The following is a 10,208-nucleotide window of genomic DNA, read 5'->3' as shown; positions in this document are numbered from 1 at the left end:
GGCGTCCATGGGGTTTCAGCCCCCTTTATTCCCGTCACAAGAACCTGATGCGGTGGTTCCGTCTGCTCTTGCTTTTGTCCGTCGTTGCAAACGCACCTGGAGAAAAGCTAGATTTACTTTACGTCAGGTTTCCAGACGAACCAAGGCCGCGGCCGATCGTCACCGTAGAACCGCGCCCCGCTTTATCTGTGGGCAGAAAGTATGGCTTTCGTCCAAGGATTTACCTCTCCGTGAGCCCTCTCGCAAGCTGGCTCCACGATTCCTTGGGCCATACAGCATTGTTAAGGTTATCAATCCCGTGACGGTCAGGCTCAGATTGCCCCCAGCACTCGGTCGGGTTCACCCAGTTTTTCATGTGTCTAAACTGAAGCCTGTGTATTTTTCCCACCTTAATCCTGTTCCCTCTGCCCCCACCCCTCCCACCCCTCAGCTTATAGATGGTGCCCCTGTGTATTCAGTTAAATCTTTACTGGATGTGCGTCGCCAGGGTAGGGGATTTCAATATCTCGTAGACTGGGAAGGATATGGTCCGGAGGAGAGGTGTTGGGTACCGGCCCGGGACATTCTGGACCCTGGGCTGATAGAGGATCTCCGTCGGCGACGGGGTGAGCCTCCTCATGGACCGCCCGGTGGCGGTCGTGGGGGGGGAGTCCTGTTATGATTTCGGTCTTATTGGCTGCTTTGTCTTTGTTTCACTATGTGTTGTGTTTTTGTTTTGACAGCTCCACACGTGCGCGTCTTCCACCTGGTGATCTCATTACCTCTGACTTCTCTCACCTGCGACCCGCACCTGATTCTCATTATTGTCCAATCCGGTTTGATTTAAATTCCCCTCGTTTCCTTTGTTCATTGCAAGTTCGTCTTTGTATGTACCTGCCCGCTAGCTTGTCTAGTTCTAGTCCTGTGTAGTCTGTTATCTGTTTCCCGTTTGATTTATTCACCGAGCTCTCTGCTGCCTTGTCTCCAGATTTCCCCGTCCTGCCGTCAGTCTCTCCCGTTTGGTGTGTCTCTATCATCCAGCTGAGAACTCTCTGTCTGTGGTCTCTTCGAGCGCTGCTTCACACCGTGCGCTGTCCAGTCGCAGTGCGCTTTCGGGCGCGTAATTCTGCGCATCTCTCGGACCTCTGCAGTGCGCTGTCCAGCACGGATTCTGCTGATGTATTGACCGCCTCTCTCTCTCTCCCACCAGGATTCCCTCTCTGTGCCCTGTGAGGATTTCAGCAAGTTTTAAGTGGATGTCCTACAGTGTTTCCCACTTTGTGACTTTTGCATTTTTCACATACACACACACAATTATACATGAAGACATTGATTATTTTATTATACATACCCACTGATTCATTTCATTAAAAACCCTCTGCATTGGGATCCTTGAGTTGTGTCGTTCATAACATTTGTAGGGTTATATATATCAGTTTTTCCTTTGAACTTGTTAATAACTTTGCCTGGATACCAGGGATCATAAACTAAAGGGTATCTACGAGAGACCCACTGATACCACACAACTCTACGTGGTTTAGTTGGTGGGTTTGAAGTGTATGAGTAAGAGCACGGTATAACCAGACAGGAACCTCTGAGACCATGAATTTCTGATGGCATTCTCACTTCCCATGCCAAAGTCTCATAAAGCAGAATACCTGTGAGAAAAACATTAGATAATATTAATTGACATTAAGTTTCTTCGCTGTATAGCTCAATCAGAAGAGATTGACACTATCAACAAGTTAATTGGATTGATTTTCAGAGAAGGCACTGTAGAGACTTTGGAAGATATTTTGTCACATGCATACAAATAAAACAAATGAAGAGTATTTAACTAAGTTCGGGAGGAGCACGATCATGTAATCCAACCAATCAGCACAAAGAGTTTTATGCAGCATCCCATCTATCTCAGTTAAAGACAGGGAAGAACTCTGGGTTTGGGCTAAAATTCAGAGCTCTGAGCCCTCGGACAGCATGCCAAATATGCTTTATTATGAAATGTCCCTACTGATTTAATGTTAATGCAAACTTGTGAATGTGAAATGTAATATAATTTTTTTTAATAAACAGAGATGGACAGTACCAGTATGTGTTTGTGCACAAAACATTATGAAATAATTTAAATGTTTACTGAAAAAGATGAATCTGTAGCCTAACCTGAAAAAAGTTAATTACTAGTTTATAGTGGTTTAGTAATATGAATACATGTACTGTATATAAGGTGTCTTCTGACAGAATCTCTTGCCGTATAAAATGCAAAAGTGAAGTAAAATGCAAAAGTAAAGTAACAAGGTACCTTGATACAGAAGATATATCAGTCCTTTCATCTCTGGATCACAATGCTTCCTCTAATATAGAAAAATACCACTCATAAACTGCAAAAAAGCTCAAATGTTAAAAACATCTTAGAATATCCCAAACAAGTGGACTGCATGAGAACCAACTGAAACAAAATAAAAAGAAGAAAGTAATAAGAGATTAATAAATGCTTCTCTTGTTCAGCAGAAGAAAGAATGATGTGTTTTTCATAAGTTTCAATGTAGTGCTCTGATTTCCACACCCACCTTCTAAAGGATTTCCCTTTTCTTTGTTCTGGTTTACTGCAGCAATTCTAGGATTTTCATTTTAGGGAGGCACAGCCTTCCAATGAGGTTAAAAATAAAACGTTTTATAAAAAAATGGTTTGAATACAATGTAAGTTTAGGCCTATACGGGGGGGGGGGGGGGGGGTTCATACACTTTACCTCCTTGAACAAATGAATTGGATGAAAACTAATACGTAATACAAAATAAACAAAAAATAAACTAAGAAATGCTTTAATGGATAGATAAAGGAAGTTTTTATAAGGCGTGTTGAGATTCACAGTCCCGCTAAATAACCCTAGAATGTATTGAAGTTGGAAAAGTAAATGAAGTAACAAATGTATAGCTTCAGGTCATTATGATGCTCTTGTTTATAAAGAAAAACAGTTAATGTTAATAACACTGAAAAAAATGAAAATACAGTGTACAAGCCACTCAAGCCAGCATAATAATTCTCAATTTTGCACTTTTTGACCATCTTCTCTTTTGTTGTGTTATTAGAAACTGTACTGTAGACCAAAACTTTTATCAATATTTTATTTCATATCCTCTAGAGGGCACCACACTCTCAGAATTTTATTTTTATAAATGAGTCACTGGGGCAGTTCCCTTTCGGAAATTACTCCTTTGCAGGGACGGACTGGGGCTAAAAAACAGCCCTGGACTTTCTCCCAAATAGGCCCATCAACCGGCCATTCGCCCCTAGCCGTGCGCAACAGACACAAGGATGTCCTGATACTATGAACAATACTGTCAGAGGATCAGACAAGTTTATTTAATATTTTGTGAATGTCATATTACACTTTGATGTATAATAAGTTTGTGAAATAATGAAAATGGCGAGGCCCTATACATTTTGTATGTAAAGCTTTCACAAACAACCACCAGGTCTTTGCCAATTTCACAATACTAAACACAAATTTGAAAGACAAGGACAAACTGGACTCTGATGGAAGACAGACAGAAAGTGTAAGCTAGGATTTTTTTGTTTAAACTAAAATTTGGTCATTTATTTAGCCCTCTTTCTTATTAGCATGTTTAGAGTGGTAGCAATGCATGCCTGATATTTTCCCATTTAATTCAATAGTCTTCATTGTAACAGAAAATGTGAGCTCACTACAACCCCTCATATACAAGAAAGTCAATGAAAGAAATGAAAACCAATGCAATACGATAAATGTCCATCCATTTTAAATGGGGTTGGATAAATATTTTTTGCTTTGGTGTGTGTGATTTTGGTTAGATGACAGTTGTATAATACAGTTTGACAAGAGTTTACAGTTTGACAAAAGCACAATGTTTTGTTTTATTTCGACTGTATACAAATGAATGATGTCCCATATGAACAAAATGAAGGAGTATGTATTGTTTTTAAGTTTCTACTGTTCAAACGCGCCCGCGCCTCACTCTCTCTAACACATACACACGTGCGCGGGCACACTCTCATTACGTCTAACAGTAGTTGCGCATTACGTTAATTTTCACGCGAGTTTTATTTATTTTTATATCGTGTTTATTATATTATAATGTCACGTGTCCTGCTATACTGGCACTTACTCTTGCTGATGTGAAGTTAACTCTGTCAGTCCCTCATCATGACCAGGCTGTGGATGCTCAGGCTCGCGAATTCAGGCTCGCGAATTCTGGGAATCCGTGGACCAATCACGGCTAGCTAGTAGGCCGACTTTCTTCCTCGTTTTTTTACACGTAGCATCATATAAGTGATCGTATTACTGCCACTGACTTTTTGGTTGAATTATCCCTTTAACTGAAAAGCTTGCTTAAAAAACTTGCTCATTATAGCTGAAAAGCCAGAGAGAGATCCAGCTGCCACACAAATCAGACAAAGTTACAGTTTATTAAAATATTGATGCTATTATTACATGACATATACATGACAAAGTTGTATTTTTTAATATCCACTAAAATATATGTTTGACTTTTTCTGTTTTAAACACTGTATTAAATACATTTTGGAGGTGATGTGGAGCATTTTCATTAGACGTTTTCATAAATGCTGAGATCTTCCATGTTGGCGTAATAATCTTCAAAATCCTCAATCTTAAAGTATAAATTTAGAGACACAGAAGTAAAATCAATCAATAACTTTTTAGACGATTTGAGGTCAGACACGGTGTGTTAATTCACTAAAAATAGTGTAATGATAGTAATGATAATGATCAATTATATACTTACAGAGCAGGGATTTCTCTGACTAAATTGCACAGGAGACAACAAACAATTAAAAATAATAAATTATTTAGGTACAGTTTTCCAGACATAGTTATATTGAGACATTTAAGTAGTTTTTACAAACAAATCTTACAAAAAGCATTAGCCTACTGGTGTGCATCTTGAGACAAAACAATGACATTGATATATTATATAAAGATAATTTTAAATTAAAGCAGCTTAGACATGCATTTTAGTCTGGGACGGATGAGCCCTTTCTGGGAAATTAATTATGAATTAATTTAAGGTAAATTTATTTAATCATGTTACATCTGATTAGCATTCAGTTTGAATATTTTTATTTGCCAAATGACAAAGAAACATATTAAACTTTTGTAATAAACATACTATAACATATTCATAAATATCTAACTGCCATTTAATAAAGGTGCTATTAAGGTTACAGCGATGCCATAGAAGAACCATTACTGGTTCCACAAAGAACCATTCAGTCAAAAAAATTAAACAATTATAATACTTTGACTATAAACATGGCCATACCTACCATTGAGGTCCCCAAGCTCCAGACCTTAGTAATTTTCTGACGCTCGTCATATTTGACTCAACGCTCAGCGCTTGTTTGGCTTCTTGTGGCGCCACTCTGACCGATTGGCATGTGACGTCTTAGCTCTTAGCACCACGAGAGCAATTCGAGAGTAATTGGCCTAGTATGCTCTCAAATTGATCTCGCAGTAGTGATGTCACACGCCAAAAGGTCTGTGCTGTGCCGAATTAAGTCAGATAAGGTCAAAATGATTCTGAGATGACCAATCAAATCAAACTAGACAGGCAAAGGTGTAACTCAAAGGTGGACAGGTGTGCGGTCCCTCATGTAGAGGAAGTGTGAGGAAGATGCAAGTAATCTGTAAGTAAACTGCGTTACTAATGTTGTATTTCAGTATTTTATGTGTATAATGAGTATGTGCATATTGTGAATGAATTTAATAAACGTATTATTGATAGCCTTCTGTTAATTCACAAAAATGATCCTATATTCAGTTAACCTTACTTTACTGACACAGCCCAGTGTGCCCAAGATGGTGAAATAATTATTACAATGTAATCCTTATAACCAACACATGTCTTCTGCATACTGACATGGTTTAAAATAGTTATTTGATTTAGTTTTTCTGATGTATTTAAATACGTATATTTAGAGCAGGGAAATTTTTTCTACTGTGATTTTTCATGTGATTTGCTCTCACATGATGTTTCTCTTTGGTTCATATTAAAAGGGCTGAAAAGACGACGTTGATGTTCTTGTTTTTTTAATGGCATGCTTGTGTCAAGACCACATATCACCACCTACTGTCTGTGTGCATTCATAACTCTTATTTTGAAAACTTGTTTACCCTGTTTACCCCGGGGAGTGTAACACAAATCAGGTTAAGAAGCTTCAGCTGGTTCAAAACGCCACTGCAAGAGTGCTTACTCGATCTAAGAAGTATGATCTAAGAAGCCCAATTTTGGCATCTTTACACTGGTTACCAGTTAACTATCGGGTAAGACTTTACTTGAAGGGGTGTTCATAAGCCTGACATAACACCTTTATAACCATGACATGACACATGCCATGAATATGAAGGAGATTTTATGCACGTTTATCTGTCATTAAGTGTCATTCATTCATTTTTAATGCAGAGATGTCTTTGTTATGACAACTTGACATTAACCACTACATCATAACTTGTCATTACAACTTGACATTACCAAAACAAGACAAGATTTTACCAGTAATAGAGTTTAAACAGTGTCATGAATATTCTTCAGTCCGAAATGTTTCCTCCATGTGTTTAAAGCGATAGTTCACCCAAAAATTGAAAATCTGTCATCATTTACTTGCTCTCATGTTGTTACAAATCCGCATAAATTTCTTTCTTCTGATGAACACAAAGAACGATATTTTGAGAAATGTTTGTAATCAAACTGTTCGTGAACCCCATTCATATCCATAGTAGGAACAAAGAATACTATGAAAGTAAATGGGGAAAGTAAATAAAATCAATCATCCAATAATAATAATACAATTATAAATGTATATTTTATTGCATTTGGAGACAGATTCACCTATAATTAAATGAAAACAGTACAATAATGGGTAAGGCCATGCAGTGTTGGGTCCATATCGCTGGAAAAACAGTTTAAAATTAATTAATGAAATGTTTTGTTATTTTTTTCTTCTATGTCAGATAATTTCAGAACCGTCTGTGTGAGGAAGAACAAGTTCTGTTAGTTGTGCACATACATAAAATTAAGCATAATATTTTGACGTGTCTGTTGCATTTTGTCAAGGTATTTAAAATTATTTGATATAGTATCAACATTTAGTGACATTTAAATGACAGTTTAATGTAATGTTAACCCATAAATCTAGGATGTTTCTTAAGTTATTTAAGAGTATAATTATTCTGCTATGTCATGTTTATGACAGATTTATGACAAGTTATGATGTATTGGTTTATGTCAAGTTGTCATAACAAAGACAATTTAAACAATGTCATCTTTGCATTAAAAATGACATAATTTAACAGTTGTCATAAAATCTCCTTCATTTTCATGACACGTGTCATGTCATGATTATAAACGTGTCGTGTCAGCCTTATGAAAAGCCCTTCAAGTAAAGTGTTACCAAATATCGCATACATTTTAAAATATCACCTATAAAGCCTTAAATGGCATAGCACCTTCATATTTCCATCACGGACACTGTTGTCACGAAATTCTGGTCACCTAATTATCCCTAAAGACGTGAAACTCACAGAGTGATCAGGGCTGTTTACTGATATGCTCACACAAAAATCGCTGCAAAAGATGCTTTTCAACAGGTGTTTTAGCATTCGTTGTAAACTTGTGGACCTATTTTTCCAAACGCCTCACACTTATATATTCTCCTGTTAAAAGCATGAATAATAGACACTCCAGCCCAGTTGGTGGCGATAATCCACCTTTGCCAATTGCAAGAATGCAAACAACGTTCCCGGTGCAAAGTAATACCGTACCTCACAGCACATCTAATTCAAGTCAACGAAGTTGGACAAAAACTACGATAAAACCTGTTGGAAAGCATCTTTTGCAGCGATTTTTGTGTGAGCATATCAGTGAACACCCCTGACCACTCGGTGAGTTTCACGTCTTTGTAAACAAAAGTTTAATGCATTTTAGGAAGGATTGTTCCAGTGCACCTATGCAGCCATTGTAGAGGTGGAGGCTGATACAACAAAGACCGAAAATTCTCCGGCCAGCATCATATGTCCAAATTTAAGTCAAAACCGTTCTATTTCATTATAATCAATCTGAAAACAGGGCTTTAAGTGTAAAATACCGAACTTGTCCTTAAACACCAAAACATTATAGATGAGAATAAAGGTCTACATCAGTGCCCAGTTAAGGAAAATGAGATGAGAAACATGTAAAGGATTCAAATATGTATATTGCCCTGCCACTAATCTCATTACAATATATCTGGATATAACTAATTGTATATGTATGTATCTTATGCCTGGAATGAGTTTTATAATTCTTTGGTTCATAACTTCCTATTCTGAAAGTTTCATCAATTGTGCATAATGACATGTGCAGGCTGCAACAACTGCATAAAGTTAAGTCTATTTAGTATTTTTCAGGAATGCAGTTATTTTGAGGGAAAATGTGAATAATTGCATTGCAGGCTGATTCAAGGTGTGCCCTAAATTTTCTGCTGGTGCTTCTAAAGTCTTCAGTCATGGGCTACAGTGCTCCTAACAAAAGTAAGTCTGGAGTCTTGAATGACTAGAAAATGATCTTAAATGATCATTTGAAATAAAATGACAAACTATGCTTACTATGCGTGAGTGACACAGCTGCTATTTAAAAGGGAAATGCATGGGGTCATTGTTTATTAACTTAACGGTAAGTTGCTAACTAGTTTGTGAAATACGTATCTTACTGGACTCTGTGTCATGAAAAGCCCATAAAATCAGCAACACAACAAATTGGTCATGCTTAAATCTAAAGAACCTTTTTCCATAGCAAAAAAAAACAGAAAGATTCTTCAGATGTTAAAGGTTCTTTATGGAACCACACTGTACAGACACAAATGGTTCTTCTATGCCAATATGATGCACCTTTATTTTTAAGATACTTCAATCTACTATAATACTGCACAAAAATATTTGAACAAATTTAAAATGTACAGCTTTATAGACTGAATGGGTTTAAATGCACAGTACCTTTTTGGTGATGGTATATGTGCCGCAACTGCATTTGACCTGTGAACAGATTAACACATAGACAATATCACACTTCACCTTTCTTGTTGTGATATAAATGTGTTTAAACAGACTTATGTATATTTACTTTAACCATAGCTTGATTATTTTACACTAATACAGATGCACTAATACAGACAATGTAAATATCAAAAACCATGGGGTTTCAAAGAAATTACTAAGAAATCAGTCACAGAAGCAGGATGAAGCCTTATATGCCAGATGTCACCCTTTGAACATAGAATACATTTTTTTTTCTTAATTGTTTTTAAAGTCATCATATAGAAAATAAAGCGCATTCATTAAAAATTATGTTACAATTAAAATTTTGTATTAGTAAATGTTTAAATTAACATGAACTAAGATTAATAAATGCTTAACAAGTATTGTTTATTTATAGTTCATGTTAGGTGATGCATAAATAAAACAACTTTATAGCAAAGTGTTAAGAATATGTTTTGATATCTGCAAAGTTCATGCTGTTATCACAGTTGCCTAAAGCACAAAGGGTTGCTTGCACAAAAGGTGTGAGATTGTCAGCATGAGCTTGTATACTTCTCTGTATTTTAATACTTCAAAGACACCAGGTGCAACATATTTTAGAAAATAACACCCACACACAAATATTTACTTAAATGAACAGCTTATATGCATAAAGCCACTAAACCACTGACAAAATGGTTAAAAAAAATTAACTGAATGGTCTCTGCACATATTATAAATTAATAAAATACTTTGTATATTTATTTGAATGGATTTGAAGTAAAAGTATTTGATGAATGTATACAAACGTGCAGAGAGCTTTCTGTTAAAATAAAATATGAATTATTTTATAAAACTATATAATAAAATATGCATACTGTACCTTCGTTCAGGCTGTGATTCTTGTGGATTAGCGGGTGAAGACCTATAAATAATATTGACTGTTATATGACCGTATGAAAAGGTATACGTGCTCATCGAAAGTACACCATGTCAATATATGAATACTTCATTCAGACTTTTCCTAAGTATAAACCTACTATAACACACATGTACCTGTTACACTTCTTGTATATAATGACTCCAACAAATATGCAAATGAGAAGAAAGGCAAATGAAGGTGCTAGAATGTAAAGTCCAATTGTCTTCATGTCAAAGGTCATCACATCAGGTTTATTCCTG

General features: G+C 36.3%; 1 long non-coding RNA gene across 1 annotated transcript; it reads right to left on the bottom strand.

Moving 5' to 3' along the window:
* Nucleotides 1–4,339: 4,339 nt before the first annotated feature.
* LOC129438475 (uncharacterized) lies at nucleotides 4,340–10,005 on the bottom strand. The gene is made up of 4 exons (XR_008642604.2): nucleotides 9,910–10,005; nucleotides 9,006–9,044; nucleotides 4,762–4,780; nucleotides 4,340–4,626 (listed from the first exon to the last, which is right to left on the bottom strand). It is a non-coding gene; the product is annotated as an uncharacterized lncRNA (long non-coding RNA).
* Nucleotides 10,006–10,208: the final 203 nt, after the last annotated feature.

Source organism: Misgurnus anguillicaudatus, chromosome 24, assembly GCF_027580225.2.
Source record: "Misgurnus anguillicaudatus chromosome 24, ASM2758022v2, whole genome shotgun sequence".
Lineage (NCBI taxonomy): Eukaryota > Metazoa > Chordata > Actinopteri > Cypriniformes > Cobitidae > Misgurnus > Misgurnus anguillicaudatus.
The sequence above is the reverse complement of the archived record's forward strand: the minus strand, read 5'-3'. Positions and strand labels throughout refer to the sequence as shown.